Below are 20,476 nucleotides of genomic sequence, written 5' to 3'. Positions count from 1 at the left end.
AACCAGCGGAGGTACCCACAGAATTTCTGATTGACCTTTTGGAGATCGCAATGACCAAGAACTTTTTTATATTCCAGGATAAATACTTCATGCAATGTAAGGGAGTGGCGATGGGGGCAGCATTTGCCCCAGACTTAGCCATTATATACATGAGTGACTTTGAGCAGCATTATATTCTCTCACCCCACAATCCTTTTGTCAACAAAATCATGGAATACCGCAGATACATCGACGACATCTTGATGATCTGGAATGGGCAGGAGGAAGATCTGGAAGAGTTTACCCGATGGCTAAATACCCAATCAGAAGACATTCAATTCACCAACAGCAGTAGCAATAACTCCATTGATTTCTTGGATATCAGCATAAAGGAACAAGAAGGATTGCTATATACCACACTATATAGAAAACAGTCAGAGCGAAACACCCTACTAAGATATACAAGTCATCACACCCGGGCTTTAAGAGACAACCTACCCTTCGGACAGTTCCTCCGTATTCGGAGGAACTGTACCTTGAAGGATGACTACTTTGCTGAATCTGATGACCTCATCTCTCGACTAATGGACAGAGGCTATCCCAAGAGACTGGTCAAGAGAGCCAGTAAGAGGGCTTGGTTCAGTAATAGAGAAACCCTACTGATACCCAGGAACCGTATACCACCCGAAGACAGGATGATCTGTGTCACTACATATTGTACTAAGAGCAATGACATTCGTAAAATAATCAATAAATATTGGCACATCATATCAGAGATATTAGGAACACCAGACCCTCCAATGCACGCATTCAAAAGAGCTAAAAGCGTCAGGGACTACGTTGTACGCTCAATGCTTGACACCCCTCCGGCACCAAGCATACAGACTATGTGGAACCTACCCACTATAGTGGGGAATTACAAATGCACCAACTGTAAAGCCTGCGCTATGTGCATGGAAACCAAGACAATCAAGCACAATAATCTAACTACTTCCTCTTTCCATCACTTTGAGCGCGGTATAAATGTTAATATATGGATATTATTTGTGTTTTTTCCATATGAAGCTATATATTATTACATCCACATGAGACCTATGTCCTCAGGCATTTATTTGATTCGATGAAGTAATTGAATGACGTACTTTTCTGTTTGAATAATCGGTATTTAAAAAAAAAAAAACTTGGTACTCATTGAATGAAATTGAGTACCTAGCCAGTATCGTGCCGAAATAATGAATAAAAATACAAGCACACCATGGATGTAACACTCTTTGATTCATACCCAATTGAACGTATGCATTACATTTGATGTTACAGTGTATCGATAGACTCTGACCACTATTTCTGTACCTACCTTTACTGACCCAGGTCAGAGAGTTCTTAGGGTATACCCCATTGAGAGACAAGATGGCGGCCGGTCCGGACTGTTTAGAATGTTGACAGACACCGGAGAGCCAATCAGGTTCGCTTCGCGAAGTTCCGTTACGCGTCAGGTACGCGAACCGGAGCGCTAACCGGAGCGCTGTCACAGATATATCTGTTTTTTAAAACGTTAATTTCTCTAAATCCTCTGGAGCACATATATTGAGACATAGCAAAGGCACGTCGGGCAAACCATATCTACAATTTTGCCAAGTTTCGTGTAAATCCATTCAGCCGTTCGAGCTAAAAGTGAGTCCAACCGGCCTATGGAAAACTCAATGTTAAAAACGCGTTTTGGGACCCCCCTTTTTTCTCGGCCCCCCCTTGACGAACCCCCCCGAATTTTCAGGGGCTGCTCAGAAACAAAATGTGCCATTTTCCTGAAAATTTCAGCCAATTCCGTCCACAAACGCCAAAGTTATTCGACATAGAATTTTCAAAAATCCCATAGGAAAAAAATCCTAACTATATATACCTATATATATATATATATATATATATATATATAAGTCGAGCAAAAGCACACCTGTGCTTCCAGCAGGCACACATAGCACGCCGTGCCTTCCAGCTTTCAAATGCCTCGTGTCCTCGAGTCTCAGCTTCTCCTTGTAATTATCACTCCATCATGCGCCCTACGCGTTTCGAGGCCCACGCCTCTTCTTCTTGGGGCTGACAAGGAAAGCAGGCTGTGTTTGCACCTTTGGGGAATTCAACTTTATTTAGTTTGAATGCTGACGCCCTTAGTGGGCGTGGCTACACGATCTTTTACAACCAGGGTAGCTGGTTGTTGTAGTCCAGGCACAAATGTCAACAACCCTTCAAACGGGTATTCCTGGTTTCAGTAAGTTTTAAAAGTGTTTGTTAATCCCTTAAGTAGGGGGAGAATGTAGAGAGTTCAGGACAGATGATGAAATTCGGAGCGCTATACCTTGCATAGCGTAGCTGCGTGCAACGCTCAGGCCTCCCTGTGCTGGCTCTCCATTCGTTTAAGCCAGGGATGGTGCTCTGCTGCGTGGCCAGGGGCAGCCACGTAAATACAAGTCGAGCAAAAGCACACCTGTGCTTCCAGCAGGCACACATAGCACGCCGTGCCTTCCAGCTTTCAAATGCCTCGTGTCCTCGAGTCTCAGCTTCTCCTTGTAATTATCACTCCATCATGCGCCCTACGCGTTTCGAGGCCCACGCCTCTTCTTCTTGGGGCTGACAAGGAAAGCAGGCTGTGTTTGCACCTTTGGGGAATTCAACTTTATTTAGTTTGAATGCTGACGCCCTTAGTGGGCGTGGCTACACGATCTTTTACAACCAGGGTAGCTGGTTGTTGTAGTCCAGGCACAAATGTCAACAACCCTTCAAACGGGTATTCCTGGTTTCAGTAAGTTTTAAAAGTGTTTGTTAATCCCTTAAGTAGGGGGAGAATGTAGAGAGTTCAGGACAGATGATGAAATTCGGAGCGCTATACCTTGCATAGCGTAGCTGCGTGCAACGCTCAGGCCTCCCTGTGCTGGCTCTCCATTCGTTTAAGCCAGGGATGGTGCTCTGCTGCGTGGCCAGGGGCAGCCACGTAAATACAAGTCGAGCAAAAGCACACCTCTGCTTCCAGCAGGCACACATAGCACGCCGTGCCTTCCAGCTTTCAAATGCCTCGTGTCCTCGAGTCTCAGCTTCTCCTTGTAATTATCACTCCATCATGCGCCCTACGCGTTTCGAGGCCCACGCCTCTTCTTCTTGGGGCTGACAAGGAAAGCAGGCTGTGTTTGCACCTTTGGGGAATTCAACTTTATTTAGTTTGAATGCTGACGCCCTTAGTGGGCGTGGCTACACGATCTTTTACAACCAGGGTAGCTGGTTGTTGTAGTCCAGGCACAAATGTCAACAACCCTTCAAACGGGTATTCCTGGTTTTAGTAAGTTTTAAAAGTGTTTGTTAATCCCTTAAGTAGGGGGAGAATGTAGAGAGTTCAGGACAGATGATGAAATTCGGAGCGCTATACCTTGCATAGCGTAGCTGCGTGCAACGCTCAGGCCTCCCTGTGCTGGCTCTCCATTCGTTTAAGCCAGGGATGGTGCTCTGCTGCGTGGCCAGGGGCAGCCACGTAAATACAAGTCGAGCAAAAGCACACCTGTGCTTCCAGCAGGCACACATAGCACGCCGTGCCTTCCAGCTTTCAAATGCCTCGTGTCCTCGAGTCTCAGCTTCTCCTTGTAATTATCACTCCATCATGCGCCCTACGCGTTTCGAGGCCCACGCCTCTTCTTCTTGGGGCTGACAAGGAAAGCAGGCTGTGTTTGCACCTTTGGGGAATTCAACTTTATTTAGTTTGAATGCTGACGCCCTTAGTGGGCGTGGCTACACGATCTTTTACAACCAGGGTAGCTGGTTGTTGTAGTCCAGGCACAAATGTCAACAACCCTTCAAACGGGTATTCCTGGTTTCAGTAAGTTTTAAAAGTGTTTGTTAATCCCTTAAGTAGGGGGAGAATGTAGAGAGTTCAGGACAGATATATATATATATACTGGTTTTTCGACTTTAATGTGGCTGTGGGCCTGCTAATCAGACCCACAGCCCAGCTGTTCTCTCTCTAAATTGATACCATGTACTTTAGGTACATACCTAATTGGATATTGGGTCACCCTTGTGAGCCCCTGTACAGTGTACCATAGGTACCCAGGGCATAGGTGCATCCAAGGCCTACCAGGGGCTGCAGCATATATTATACCTCCCTTGGCTGGCCATCTAAACTGACACCACTGGTTGATCACTCAGCTGGGGTAAGGTGGTGTAATCACCCCTTACTTAGATATAGTATATCTATATCTACCTTATATAAAGACACATAGGGCCCGATGTAGGTAATCTCGATTTACCTACTCTTAAATACCGAATTATACCGATTCGGTATTTAAGAGTAGGTAAATTGGAAGTAGGCAGATGTAGGTAATTTTTCTTTTTCAATTACCAAATCTGGAAGATTCGGTATTTACCGTTTCGGTAAATGCCGAATCAGTATTTGCCATTGATTCCTATGGGCCTTGAAGCCCATAGGAATCAATGGCAAATACCGATTCGTTTGGTAAATACCGAATCCTGCCAGGGGGAACGGGGTGTCACTTTGACACCCTGTAGCATCCCAATGTCAGGCTTGTGTGCCATGTGGCACACATACATGCCCTAAGGGCATGTCTGTGTGTCACATGGCACAGGTGTACATGCACAGATGTGCATGTCCACCTGAATTCGTTATTTACCATGCAATAGTATTACATGGTAAATAACAAATTCTTAGGGGCCTGTGGCACTGTTTAAAGCGCCACCTACATCTGCATTTACAGATTCGGTATTTTTACCAAGTCTGTATTTACCAATTCGGTAATTTTACCGATTCGGTAAATACAGATTCGGTAAAAATACAGAATCTGTAAATACATGCCTCCTACATTGGAAAAGGCATTTACCGGTCGGTAATGGCCGAATTCGGCCGTTACCGACCGGTAAATGCCTATCTACATCAGGCCCTTAGTAACCTATAAGTCACTCCTAAGGCAGGCCTTAACAATCCTGGAGGCAGAGTGCTTGGTTTTATGTGAGAGGGTGCTCTAGCATGAGCTGAGCCCTTCTACAGCTTTCGGAACAATGTCCTTATAGCTGTTCTATGATATCTTGCATTATAATCCTCGCGGTTAATGCTAAGTTTGGTTTGGTTTATCGAAACATGTCGTGTAAGGTGTCAAACACTTTGGAATACTACCTCCTCGCCAATTCTGGCGACGGGGGTAGCATTCCACTCTTCTAGACTGAGAAGACATGTAGTTACTGCTAATCCAGGTTAAAGTTAAACAGAGCCTCAGCATCACAAAATGGATGCTGCTGCCACAGACACAAGTCTGACCTCCTGCAGTTGGGGGAAACTCCAGCGAGGGAGGCCTGGACAATAGGTTTCCTGTCAGGGGAGGTGCTGGCACCTCCCCAGACAGCCTGTAGTGTATTGGAGCACGGTGGGCTGAATCGAAACTGCAATTCCAGACACTGCCTGGGGCACACAAGGTGCTCCATGCATAGCCCGGTTCAAACCAGTTGCTGGGGCACTCCAGCCCCAGCTCTGGCGTGAAACTGGACAAAGGGAAGGGAGTAACCACCCCCTTCCCAGGTTCCACCCATAGGAAGGACCTATCAGGTAATCCAGCCCCTTTGATTCCTACAATGCTAGGAGATGTGTCTAGAGACTTTAGATTATCCTGAACTGAAACTATGAAACGAAACTCTGGACCTTCGACGTTCTACTCGACTAGAAGACTGAAGAAATCTCACTTGTGGTCAAGGAGTGATCACCCTGTGCAGACAGGCACCACCAGTAACTTGCCAGTTTGCTTTGTCCGTGCTCCTGACGGAACCCAACTACTCAGCTACTCAGGCCTGGACTTCCAGACATCTCTGACTCCGATTCACATCCACAGCAAAGCTGAGACCCGTGGCGGACACGAGAGAGGTGGGACCGGACTCCCTGGACATCCTGCATTTTGCTAACTGTGCAGCTTCTGAGGCACCCTCGAAGTTGTGCATTGGGGTTTGAGAAGCCCCAGACCCGAGCACCATTTGCACCCAAGCTCAGCCCTCCACACTCCACGAGTGCCGCGTGGGGCCTGCTCCTGCATTTCAGATCGACGCGCCTTTCCGGTTACTAGCCCATTGGCTAGTGAGCCCCCTGAAGGCGATCCTTTGAATTTCCACCACTGCCCTAGTTGCTCCAGGCTTGCTCCAGCTTCCCTGTGAAGGAAAAGCTCCCCAGACCTTGCTGGTCTGACCCGAGGCCAATCTTCACTTCTTGCGTGGGTTGCTTTTGCCAAGGCTTGTTGGGTCCAATCCGGATACCAACACGGTAGTCAACTAGACCCGTCATGGGACAGCCCGATTCTAGCTCCTGGTCATTGTCGACGCCTCCTGGTCCTCATGGCTGCAGAGACAAGCTTCACATCTCTACCTGAAATCACTCGACATCGCCTGGTTCCTTCCTGGTCACTGGCTAGTGACCCAGACTCTGTCCTCTCTGCTTTCAGGTACTCTACATCCTCGATCCACCCTTGGATCCAATCAGACACTTTTCTCCTGGTCGCCTGCAGCATTTCTTTGCAGCTTTCATAGGATACAGCACAGAAACCCAACACGAAAAGACACCTATGCACCCGGCTTCCCTGGGTGAGGTAACGCGAGTACTCCTGTGCTCCTGTGGGTATTGACTATCCAAGTGTCCTAGTTTAACGTGGTTTTGCCCTAGTCCAATCGGAAGTGTCCTAATTCAGCTAGTTTGTAACTTTTTACGTTCCCATTATAACTCTGAGGTAACTCACGTGTGTGTTTAGACACTGCACACGCTTCCCATGGGTCTCCTACTTCCTAAACTTTGGTTGTTCAGTGTAGCCCGAGCGATTCCCTAGGCCTATTCACTATTCTTGAAGTGGTTCTTATACCACTTACTTTGTATATGGTTTGTAAGGCCCCTAGGGCATTACTGTATTTTGTGCAACTTATTGTATTATAATTACGTAACTTGTTATGTGCTTCGACCTCTGACCTCATAAAGAGTCCAGAGGGGTTGTGTTAGTAATAAATGCATATATATTTTATATATACCTTGTGTGGTGTCCTTTCATTTGGTATTCAAGGGGTTACATATGGTAAAACAGCTGACTTCACATGCTCTCTGAAGTTAAAGACTAAGACTGCTTTGTCCATGCTATTAGATTGACTTTACAACCATCACCAGTTTGGACTGGTGCAGGGTGCCCACTAGAATAGTGGACATCATATGCCAGGCCAACTTCTCACAATGACCTCTCCTCGTCTTTCTGACCAATCACTGGAAGGGGAACACATAGATTTGCAACATTTAGGGGGTGGTACTGTTGTGTTCTATTTTAGATTCAGATTGAATTTCCCGGATTATGCCCTTATATAGGTATAATTCACATTGCCCTTATATAGACATAGAAATCCAGTCCTTATTTAGGCATAGCCCATGCTACCAAAATACAGGCATGGCTACTTCCATCCGTTAATCTACGTCACAACGATTACTTGGAAAACCAGACACTTAAGCTGTTAGGGACTTCCCCTTGCATGGATATTGATTTCTCCAAGAACTCATTATTATGCATGAACATCTATTCCTTAGGGATTCATTCATGACGTTCAAATGCCTGACTTTTACGTCAATACTGGCATTCCTAAACCCCTTTAAGGTATAAATATACCTTCACTTGCTATGGCAAAGCACGGTGAGGTTCGGTGCGGTTCGAATACCTACTTGCACGACGCAGCTCGGTACAGCAAGTGCTGAAGGACGCCAACTCTCCAGCTGATGCTATGACTAGAAGCTGTCATCCTCCTGCCGAGAATCCAGCTCCAGTGTTTCTGACTCCCTTTGCGGGGTGTTGGGAGATCGAGTCCTGAGAAAGAGATACCGACCTCTCTCATTCTAAGGTATGGAGATGATTAGAACCTAGAGAAACCTTTGGCAATTCTGGGCAAAACTAAACTATAGCTAAAGACAGCACCTACTCCTTCCCTAGTACTAGACCTAGGTTAGGTACATTGGGGTAGGCATATTTTAGAAGCACCAGTTGAGTATTTTAGCCTATGGTATTTATGTATGTATTTTTATATATGTCATAGCAACAGACAATGCTATTACAGTATTATTGTATCTTACTGTTTACGCTATACGCATTATACTTTGCAATCTGTCTAACGATTGTTGCAGTTCATATCTCTTGCATGAGAAATAAGACTGTTCAATAAACCCTTTTTATTGAAACGCCTGTCTCACTATTTCTGTGCAACTCTGTAGAAACAAAGCATGCACAATTGACTGAGTGAACTAGTTACTTATTTTTTCCACGACTATGAAGATATTGTTCCAGTTCTAGGGGAAACAAAGTTATCATGTTTATTCGGTTGTCAGAGACTAATCCCGTCTTGTGTATTCAAGAACATTTCTAGTGACCCCTGAGTTAGCTGGCACACACAATTAAGTTTTATATACTCGATAGAGACATACTGACCTCAGTCCTATGTCAAATCTTTAGTGTATATTATTCCAATGCACAGAGCCTATTGGGAATATAGGAGCTACACTACATGGCCCCCAACAGTTTGGTAAGGCACTAATTTAACGCAAGATACTGAAGTAACTCAGTTGTGCTTTTCTCAGAGACCCTTTACTCATAATACTCCAATAGACGTCTGGAGTGGGTAAGGGATAATATCCGCCATAGCTGAGTAGGACAAAAAATCCTATGTATTAGCTTTTTGGTTTGTTCAACATTGAAGGATACAGTGTTCCAAAATATTGTGCACCTTATCTTTGTTCCCTTGAAACTTGCTTTCCAAAACGTTCAGTCAACAAAATGGCTGACGAGTACAATCCCGGGGCTAGTGGAGCTGCGACTGATCCAGCCGTTGCCGCTTTAAACTTTTCAGGTTTCCAAGAAACTGACGATGATGCTTTAAGCATACCTCTAAATTTAAGGAATGCGTCACTATAAAACTTATAAAACATGGCCTATCGGCAAGAGGTGATAGGGCAGTTTTTGTGATAGAGGCACATGAATATCACCAGACAGAGGTATTCTATTAATGGATAGTCTTCCCTGAAGCAGATCCAAGAACACATGTTTCACTTCCACAAAGAAGATGAAGCACCAGAGGAATACATTCCTTTTGAGAATATTGAAATTCCACTAACATACCAAGAGCCTGCGCTCTGGTTTAAAGGTGCCCTAAAACATATAAATCACATTACCAGGCTCGGTTCACTAGGTACACCAGAAGCAACATGGCCTGTCTTAGCCAGCTATACACCACATCCTGAAATTAATGAAATGACAGATGTGGCACTATTAGCTCAACTCAAAGAGCTAATCAAAATCTATAGACATTTGGTTCAATATGTCATGCGGACTCTTACAGTTCAGCCTGCAACAATGATTCCACAACACCCCCCTCACCAGGGGAACACACTAAAAATTACACCACAGACTCTGCACTCAGTCATTGGTAAATTACCTGCAAAACGGGAACAAATTTGATTCTGGATAGCTCAAAATATTACTCAGATCGAAGGAGTATTTACTAATACTACCCCTCATGAGAAGCACAGAATTTTAACAATCTGTTTACCAATGGGGATTGCACCACATCTGGAGGACTGCAACACTTGGGGTACAGTCTTCGCTGCAATATACACTAAAACACACATTGTTCCGTCAATGGCGGTAATACCTGACAACCTGAAACAGATTCAATATGAATACGGGACAGAGCCTGCTTTAAACAAACAGGTCTCAACAATAATATTAGCTAATATTAAAGGTGAAGCAGCATTAGTGGCGAATTGCCAGAAATTAAGGGAATTTGATATAACTGAGCAACCACAAGAATTGGCCAGAATAATTGAAAAATCCTATGAAGAATTAGGTAGAGACATTTTGGGTGGTAAACCAGGTAATCCTTAACTGTCTGACAGTCCTGAAATGGTCTATACTAAAACACTCCTACTCCTACTAAAAAGAAGTGGTAAAACACTAAACAAACTTCTAAGGAGATGTGTTCTCATTCTAGAGGAAGGTCTCCTCAAAAGGAGCCCTCTGAAAGGAGGTATAACCTCAGGAATAGAGATAATTTGAGAAAACCTGATAGATATCAAGATACTGTTACACGTTCCTCTCATATCAATCAGACTTCGTCATAGAAATCCGAAAGAAGAGGACGGTCAGAACACAAGGAAGAACGCGTGAAATCCAAAGATGATCAACACGTTCAGAAAAGCAAGAAACCTCAATTCACCAAAAAGAAGGTAGCAGGTCTAAAAATCAGACATGCCGAGGATCTTGAGGACACAACTCAAGAACGGGGAATGAGCTCAGACAATGTTGGACAGCACAGCAGAAGTCACCATAGCTCGCAAGAACTTGAAGGATCATCTGGAGACAGTGGACTTGAATGAGTACATCCAAGTTGAAACTGCAGATACCTAGGTTAGTTTTATGAAGTAATATTCCGGATGGAGGGCGTCTTTCCAAGAAAAATGAGAGCACTCTTTTGGGAGCAACTTTCCAAGGGTTATGACGGATGTATGACGTTACAACGCATACTATTACAACGCATGCTTTTACAACGCATTTTTTACAAAGCAAGTACCTTTACAACGCTTTACTTTACAATGCATACCATTACATCGCGAAATAGTAAAAGTAATGGAAAAGTACCATTACAACGAAAACACATATAACGCATACCGTTATAACGCAAAAAAAATTACCGAAAATTATAATAATTTTTTTTTTTTTGTAAAATAAAACCTGCCACGGGATGCAGGGAAAATAGAGGTTTTGGGTGGGGAAGTGTATTAAAATTTGGTAAGAAACTGTACGTAAATATTAAGAAATGCAAAGTATTTTTATCAAATTAATACTTGAGTATTAAAATGAATACTCAAGTGTTAAAAAAAATACAAACATTTTCTAAAACGTAATTTTAAAATTAAATAAGCACGATTTTGAAATATCATTTCTAAAAAAATATCGAGAAATAACATTAACTATCCGAAGCAACCAACAAATAACAAACACATATCATCCATTTTACTTAGTGAAAATTAAAAAATAGTCCTACCACTCTTTTCATGACTGTAACAGCAAAACACTGAAAACAAAATGGATGCCAAAACGGAATTAGGAACTTAAAACAACACTTTAAAAAACGATATTTAAAATTGTATGTTTACACAGCAAATAACATAAATTGAAAAGCTTTATAAAACGCAGCCTTTCTCAAAAATTAAGAACACACTTACACAAACCAATAAATACGAGCAAGACACCATTTTGAAAACAGTTGATTATCAACTACCAGAGAGAGCAGACGCCAAAAACTGACCCTCTGACCTTTTTACACAGCGACGACCCAGAGTCATTGAGAAATCGATATATTGATACATACAAGTTTTAAAAGATAAATAAGTATGACAAGAATTAATCCATATTTACAAAGGATTAATATTAAATTATCATTAATTAAATTACAGATTTTCACTAATTTGCTGAATCGAAAAAGCATTTTTACGAAAATACATCGTATTTAGACAGATATGTAAGTACCAATAAATTTTAATAAAAAGTAAACAAATGAAGGAAACTAGCAGAATAAGTCGATTTCTTTAAAAGTGGTAATATTTTAAAAACACATTAAAAGCCAGAATGCATATGAAATTAAATAAATGAAAACAAGTTCGCTAAATGTGAAGAGACACAGTGTTAACATGTTTCGGGGTATTAGAAACGTTTTTAAAAAATTAATAATAATCGATTTACTTATATTTAAAAATAAGCAAATATCCAATTTTAATTTTCAACAGCCAAAAAATAAAATGTGCGAAAGCCATTAAAGACACGAAAACAGAGTTGTCACAAAGGAGTCAAAATCACGATCTATAGTATCTAAAAGGTACGAATTTACAAATATTTAAAAATATTTATAAATTTGTGAAACGTAAATAACCTTTACTGATGCCAAAAAAATATTACCATTCCACACAGATAAAAAACGAAAGAAAATAACGAGAAGTTCCTTATTCGAAAATTCCAAGGACGATATTTGAAAAGGTAAATGTACTAATGAAGTGTAGTGGTAACATTCACTAGTGTAAATCAAAAAAGTTGCAGCAGAAGTGAAAGTGATGGATAATGAAGAGATATCATTTCCTAATCTAACTCCAGAAAGGTGCAACAGTAGAGAAAGTGAGAGCTAGAATAGAGGTACCAATTACTAATATAACTCCAGGAAGATTGAGCAGTAGCATAAATGTGGGATAGTGTAGGGTTCTATTTACAATTCAAACTTCAGGAAAATGCTACAGTAGAATAAGGAAAGGATAGTGTAAAAATTTAATTTACTATTGTAACTCCAAAAAGTTTTAGTAGTAGGGAAAATGAGGAATAGAGTAGGGGTGCAATTTACTAATCTAACTCCAGAAAAAAGCAGCAGTAGGGTAAGTGAGGGATAATGTAGGTAATCTAGCTCCAAGAAGGTACAGCAGTAAAGAAAATGAGTGATACTGAAGGGGTACAATTTACTATTCTAACTCCAGGAAGGTGCAGCAGTAGGGAAAGTGAGAGATAATGTAGATGTGCAATTTACTATTCTAACTCCATGAAGGTGTAGCAGTAGGGAAAGTGAGGGATAGTGTAGAGGTAAAATGTAATATTGTATGCAGCAGTAGAGAATGTGTGGTATACTATAGGGGAGTAATATACAATTCTAAATCCAGTGAGTAGAATCTGTAGTGAACGAGATAGATAGTGCAGAGAAAAACAGTCATATTAAATTGTATTTTTAAAAAACACACCGTATAACATATTTTTACTTTTCAATATTTACAGATTCACAACTACCTTCAAAATAAAAGCAATACAAAGGCAATTCAAAGAAAACAGCTCCCTGAAAAAGGCAAAACAGCAGACTGAAAAGGTAAAACAGATTGAAATTTAAAAATATGAAACTAAACATAGAGCAATATTTTTTTATATAACTCCTTGAAAGTGCAGCAGTTAGAAAAATAAGAGATAGTGAAGAGGTGTACTTTCCTTTTCAAACAATAGAATAGTGCAGCTGTAAAAAAAGGATAGATAGTGTACAGAAATACAGTCACCTTAACTTTTTTAAAAAAATGAAAAAATGCTATAACATTTCCTTTATTTGTAATGTTTGCAGAATCTCAAATCCCAAAGAAAGAAGATCAAACCAAACCCAAGACCAAAAACACAGTTTACAGAAAACGCAAAGAAGACCATAATAAAAAGGTAAAATAAATCGAAATGCAAGTATAAAAATAAACATAGAGCAATACTTTAGTATTGTAACTTAAGGTAAGGTGCATCAGTAGGGAAAATGATGGACTATGAAAAAGAGTAATGTAGTATTCTAACTCCAGAAAGGTGAATAAGTAGGGAAAGTGAGGGATAGTATAGGGGTGCAACTTACTATTCGAACTCCAGAAAGGTGGACCAGTAGGGAAAGTGAATGATAGTGTAGGGGTGCAATTTACTATTCTAACTCCAGGAAGGTGCAGCAGTAGGGAAAATTAGGGATAGTGTAGGGGTGCAATTTACTATTCTAACTCCAGGAAGGTGCAGCAGTAGTGAAAGTGAGAGATAGTGTAGGGGTGCAATTTACTATTCTAACTCCAGGAAGGTGCAGCAGTAGGGAAAGTGAGGGATAGTATAGGGGTGCAAATTCCTATTCTAACTCCAGGAAGGTGCAGCAATAGGGAAAGTGAGGGATAGTATAGGGGTGCAAATTACTATTCTAACTCCAAGAAGGTGCAGTAGTAGGAAAAGTGAGGGATAGCATAGGGGTTCGAATTACTATTCTAACTCCAGGAAGGTGCAGCAGAAGGAAAAGTGAGGGATAGCGTAGGGTTGCAAAATTACTCTTTTAACTCCAGAAAGGTGCAGTAGTAGGGAAAGAGAGGGATAGTATAGGGATGCAAATTACTATTCTAACTCCAGAAAGGTGCAGCAGGAGGGAAAGTGGGGGATAGTATAGTGGTGCAAATTACTATTCTAACTCCAGTAAGGTGCAGCAGGAGATAAAATGAGGTATAGTATAGGGGTGCAAATTACTATTCTTACTCCATGAAGTTGCAGCAGGAGAGAAAGTGAGGGATAGTGTAAGGGTGCAATGTAGTATACTAACTCATGTGAGTTTAATCTGTATTGAAAGGTATAGATAGCACAGAGGAATACAATCATATTTTTTTTTTTAAATCAAAACATCAAATAATATAATCTTTCTTTTCTTTTGTAACAGATTCACAACTACATTCCTGAGAATAGCAAATCCAGGCTAATACCAAGAAATGTTTCCAACAAAACACAACACCCAAAACTAAAAAGGTAAAACAGATCAAATGCAACAATGTAAAAGTGAACAAACAGCAACATTTTAGTATTATAACTCCATGAAGGTTTAACACTAGGGAAAGTGAGGGATAGTGTAGGGATGCAATTTACTATTCTAACTCCAAGAAGGTGCAGCATTAGGGAAAGTGAGGGATAGTGTAGGGTTACAATTTACTATTCTAACTCCAGGAAGGTGCAGCATTAGGGAAAGTGAGGAATAGTATAGGGGTGCAAATTACTATTCTAACTCCAGGAATGTGCACCAGTAGGGAAAGTAAAAGATAGTGTAGGGGTGCAATTTACTATTCTAACTCCAGGAAGGTGCAGCAGTAGGGAAAGTGAGGGATAGTATAGGGGTGCAAATTACTATTCTAACTCCAGGAAGGTGCAGTAGTAGGGAAAGTGAGGGATAGTATAGGGGTGCAAATTACTATTCTAACTCCAGGAAGGTGCAGCAGTAGGGAAAGTGAGAGATAGTATAGGGGTGCAAATTACTATTCTAACTCCAGAAAGGTGCAGCAGTAGGGAAAGTGAGGGATAGTGTAGGGGTGCAATGTAGTATACTAACTCGTGTGAGTTTAATCTGTATTGAAAGGTATAGATAGCACAGAGGAATACAATCATAAAAACATATTTTTTTAAATCAAAACATCAAATAACATAATCTTTCTTTTATTTTTTATCAGATTCACAACTACATTCCAGAGAATAGCAAATCCAAGCTAATACCAAGAAAACAGTTTCCAGCGAAACACAACACCCAAAACTAAAAAGGTAAAACAGATCAAAATGCAACAATGTAAAAGTGAACAAACAGAAAAATGTTATTATTATAACTCCATGAAGGTTTAACACTAGGGAAAGTGAGGGATAGTGTAGGGTTACAATTTACTATTCTAACTCCAGGAAGGTGCAGCATTAGTGAAAGAGAGTAATAGTATCGGGGTACAAATTCCTATTTTAAATCCAGGAAGGTTCAGCAATAGGGAAAGTGAGGGATAGTATAGGGGTGCAAATTACTATTCTAACTACAGGAAGGTGCAGCAGTAAGGGACATGACGGATAGTGTAGGGGTGCAATTTACTATTCTTACTCCAGGAAGGTGCAGCAGTAGTTAAAGTGAGGGATAGTATAGGGGGTGCAAATTACTATTCTAACTCCAGGAAGGTACCGCAGTTGTTAATGTGAGGGATAGTATAGGGGTGCAAATTACTATTCTAACTCCAGGAATGTGCAGCAGTAGGGAAAGTGAGGGATAGCATAGGGATGCAATTTACTATTCTAACTCCAGAAAGTTGCAGCAGTAGGAAAAGTGAGAGATAGTGAAGGGGTGTAAATTGCAAATCTAAATCAAACATAAAGCAGCAGCAGGCAAAAAGATAGATAGAACACAGGAATACAGTCATCTTCACTTTTTTATACAATTAAAACATAGTATAACGTGATTTTTGTTTTCAATCTTTGCAGAATCTCAACTACCGAACAAAGAAAAGCAAAGCCAAGCCAAGACCAAAAACAAAGTTTACAGAGAAAAAAATGAAGAGCAGACTAAAAAAGGTAAAACAAATCAAAATACAATAATGTAAAACTGAACAGAGAGCAATACTTTATTAATGTTAATTACGGAACGTGCAGAAGTAGGGAAAGTAAAGGATAATAAAGGGGTGTAATTTACTATTCAATGTCCAAGAAGGCGCAACAGCAGGAAAACTGAGAGATAGTATAGGGGTGTACTTTACTATTCAAACTCAAAGAAGGTGCAACAGTAGAGAAAGTGAAGGATAGTGTAAGAGTGGAATTTACTATTCTAATTCCAGTTAGGTGCAACAGTAAGGAAAGTGAATGATAGTAGAAGGATGTAAAATACTATTCTAACTCCAGGAAGGAGAAGGTGTAGCAGTAGGGAAAGTGGGAGATAGTGTAGAGGTACCAATTACTAATCTAACTCCAGGAAGGTGCAGCATAGCAACAGTAAAAAATTGTATAGGCGTACCATTAACTATTCTGAGTCCACAAAGGTGCAGCAGTAGGGAAACTGTGAGATAGTGCAGAGGTACCAATTACTAATCTAACTCCAGGAAGCTGCAGCAGTAGGGAAAGTGAAAGATAGTATAGAGCTACCATTAACTATTGTAACTCCAGTAAGGTGCAGCAGTAGGGAAAGTGAGAGATATTATAGGGGTACCATGAACTATTCTAACTCCAGGAAGCTACAGCAGTAAGGAAAGTGAGAGATATTATAGGAGTACCATTAACTATTTTAACTCCAGTAAGGTGCAGCAGTAAGGAAAGTTTAGGATAGTAAAGTAAGTAAATTACTATTCTAAATTAAGGAAAGTGTACTAGTAGGGAAATGTGTTATAGTGTAGTGTAAAAATAACATGTAAGAATTCACATAATACATATTTTTCATAATTTTCGTTACAGATCATGTCATCTCAAGAAACTGCAACCTATATAAATCTAAAAAAGGAAACCGCTTGTTCAAACATGCTGGATATATATATATTGTAAAGAAAGGATAAGTGAACCACGTAGACATTGGAGCTGTGTGCAATATTACTCATCCCATTGCAGTGGCAGAGCGGTTACCCTTGGTGAAACCATTATTAAAACAACTGATCATAACCACTCTGCTTCTGCAATAGAGATTGAAGTAAGAGAAACAATAAATGAAATTAAAGAATTTGCATGCAGCTCCAATGACACTACTGGATCTATTTTAAAAGAGGTTGCACAGCATGTTCCCAGTCATGTTGCTAGTAGTATGCCTATTATTCCAAATTTGAGAAGAATTATACAAAGACAAAAGCAGGCAAGTAATACTCAAAGTTCAACTCCTCATACTTTTTCTGACATTTAAATTCCTAATGAACTCTTTATTTCTTTTTCTAATGAACCTTTTCTCCTGCACGACAACCAAAACCCTCATAAACGTATTCTTATCTTTAGTACACCCCGCAACCATGTTAAGTTAGAGAACAGTGAAATTTGGATGATGGATGGGACGTTTAAAAGTACACCCCATCCTTTCACCCAAATTTACACTATTCACGCAAAGATTAACCACAATGTAATTCCCTTAGTTTGTAGTTTGCTACCTGATAAGCAATCTGCAACCTACACTGAACTTTTATCAGTGATTAAAAGTAAATCATCCAATAAAAGTCCTAGGAAGATAATAGTTGATTTTGAATTGGCTATGATCAATGTGATCACTAAAACATACACGGATACCCAAATTCAGGGATGTTTTTTTCATTTTTCCCAGGCATTCTGGCGTAAACTACAAAAAACATCCCTGGTTGCAGAGTACTCAACTGATAGCAAACTACAGTTTGAATTAAAAAAAACTTACAGCTCTTTGTTTTGTCCCTCCTGAAAGTGTAGACGAGTACTACACAGCAATTACAGAATCAGATTTTTATAACGAAAATGAAGAAAAATTGGCACCCTTACTAAATTATTTTGAGGACACATGGATTGGACATCTAAGCAGATCGGGTCGCAGGAGGAAGCCACGTTTCCATGTGGAGTGGTGGAACTGCTACACGAGCTGCTTAAGGAGAAGGCAAAACAAACAATTCTATAGAGGGATGGCATAACTCCTTCAACCATACAATTGGCAAACCACACCCTAACTTCTATTCATTTTTGGAAACTTTGAAGAAGGAGCAAAGTTTTCAAGAAATGAGAATCTCTCAAACATTACCTGGTAGCCTAAACCCACGCATTTCAAAAAAATCAAAGGAAATGCCTGAGAGACTATTAGCTATTCTACAACAGTTTTCGTTGTGTGTGGCTTTAGACTACCTTGATAATGTTGCTAACATACTACATTTCTAAATTTAATGTACACCTTACTTTCCTGATTTCACCTAAATTATATAAACGTTTCAATTCAATTGGCATTCACATTTTTCTAAATTAAACGTCGGGTCAGCTTACCTTTAGTTGTCTTCTTTTTTTTTCTTCATCTTGTTTCTCCAAAAGTAATCCATTTGGAGGCAAAATCCAAAAACCCAAACAATAAAAAAAATCATCCAAATTCCACGAAATCCATATTTTTACCAAGTCAATCTGGAAAAGTATCAAACGTCCATGTTCATTCTTTTAAAAATCCAAAGTGCACGAAATCCATTTTTTTAAAACTCCATCCTGAAACTAATTCCTAGTCAACGAAATCTACGTTCTTTCCAAGTCCATTTGGTTAAGGTTTCCAAAGTCCATATACGTGCTGAAAGTCATCCATACTCCACGAAATCCATGTATTTCCCAAGTCCATCTGGAAAGGTTTCTAACGTCCATGTGCATCCTGAAAGTCATCCATACTCCACGAAATCCATGTTTTTCCCATGTCCATCTGGAAAGGTTTCTAACTTCCATTTGCATCCTGATAGTAATTCAAAGTCCACGAAATCCATGTTCTTTCCAAGTCCATTTCGGAAGGTTTCCAAAGTCCATATACATACTGAAAGTCATCCATACTCCAAGAAATCCATGTTTTCCCAAGTCCTTCTTGAAAGGTTTGTAACGTCCATGTGCATCCTGATAGTAATCCAAAGTCCACGAAATCCATGATTTTCCCAACTCCATCCTGTAAACAAATCAAAATCCACGAAATACATGTTCTTTCCAAGTCTTTTTGGTAAGGTTTCCAAAGTCCATAAACATCTTGCAAGTCATCCAAATGTCAAGAAATCCTTTTTTTTCCCCCGAGTCCATCTTTTAATTTTACTATCGTCCAAGTGCATCCTGATAGTAATCAAAAGTCCAAGAAATCCATGATCTTCCAAACTCCCTCAAAAAAAAATTTAAATATTCACGAAATCCTTGTTTTTCCCATATCCATTTGAAAGGCTATACAAAGTCAATATACATCCTAAAAGTCATCCAAAAACTACGAAATCCACCTTTTCGCAAAATCCAACTTGAAAGATTTGAAATGTCCATGTGCATCTTGATAGTAATCCAAAGTCCACAAAATCCATATTCCTTTTAAATCAATCTGGAAAGTATTTCAAATTCCAGATGCGTCCTGAAAGTAAAACAACATGCACAATATCCAAAAACATTCTAACTCTATCCTAAAAATAATACTAATTCCTAGAAATCCTAATCTTTACTATGTCCACCTTGCAAGTTTCATAACTTTCCGAATGCCAATATGCTCAAGATTCTAAAACGCCATACGAAACACAATTCCAGTATATAAACTTCATTCCAACTACATCACCAAAATAATCAAAAATCCACGAAACCAGCTATCTGTCAAACTCGATCTACAAATTATTTCTGATTATATGTATTCCATGCACTTTCAGATTTGTAATTGCAATGCATTTAACATAATAACTTTTTTTAAGCAATGAAAAGTCACGTTCAAAAAAAACATTTTCATACAACTTTTTTTAACAAAATTCATCTATATTTAACATTTTCCTATTATTTACAGCGACCCGACAAAGGCATACTATAGTAACATGATCGGCGACATGCTGAAATTACATCGTACACATTACATTATCATATGCAACCTCTCCTTATACTTTCTTTACAATATATATATATCCTATTTAACATTGTTATGTTTATAAATAAAGTTTAAAGAGTTTCCTACCTGAGCGCAGATCAGCTTCCTGCTGCTTCCTCCTTCGACGCTGTTCAAAATGGCCCCTTGCATACACGTTTACGCGTCAACGTCATCTGGAGCTACAAAGATGGAAAAAGGACTAATTATATTTTTTAATTAAACGCATTATAACATTTATTTAATGTTTCTTTACTTTTAAAATTTCCCAAAAATAATATTTAAATGAATAAAATTATTTTTATTTCATCCTGATTTTTTAAATAAAAAATAATAATTAAAAAATATCGTGTCTGTGTTTTTAATAATGTAATTATTCTAAATGTGAATTATTTTTATATGTAATAGCATACATAATTATGATACATATTACTTACCTCTATACGTATTCCATTTCCATCCAAAACTTCTCAAATGTACCTTTTTATCAGCTTGCAAAGTAGTTCCGCGGGATTCATAACTTCAACTATGGAAATAAATAAAGGACAATACTCTCCATTGAATTCAATAGAAAAGCGTGGGAAAATGTTAT

General features: G+C 39.6%; 1 protein-coding gene and 1 long non-coding RNA gene across 3 annotated transcripts in view; both read left to right on the top strand.

Annotated features, from left to right (window-relative positions):
• The window catches only part of LOC147673984 (uncharacterized), a 987,450-nt gene that overhangs the window by 357,368 nt on the left and 609,606 nt on the right, over positions 1 to 20,476 (top strand). The gene's annotated exons all lie outside the window — the stretch shown is intronic.
• On the top strand, positions 14,280 to 15,911 carry LOC147673985 (uncharacterized). Its single transcript, XR_015302418.1, has 3 exons — positions 14,280 to 14,348; positions 15,041 to 15,128; positions 15,822 to 15,911. It is a non-coding gene; the product is annotated as an uncharacterized LOC147673985 (long non-coding RNA).

This window comes from Lissotriton vulgaris, chromosome 12 (assembly GCF_964263255.1).
Source record: "Lissotriton vulgaris chromosome 12, aLisVul1.2, whole genome shotgun sequence".
Taxonomy (NCBI): domain Eukaryota; kingdom Metazoa; phylum Chordata; class Amphibia; order Caudata; family Salamandridae; genus Lissotriton; species Lissotriton vulgaris.
Note: the sequence above shows the minus strand (reverse complement) of the source record. Positions and strands in the feature narration are given on the sequence as shown.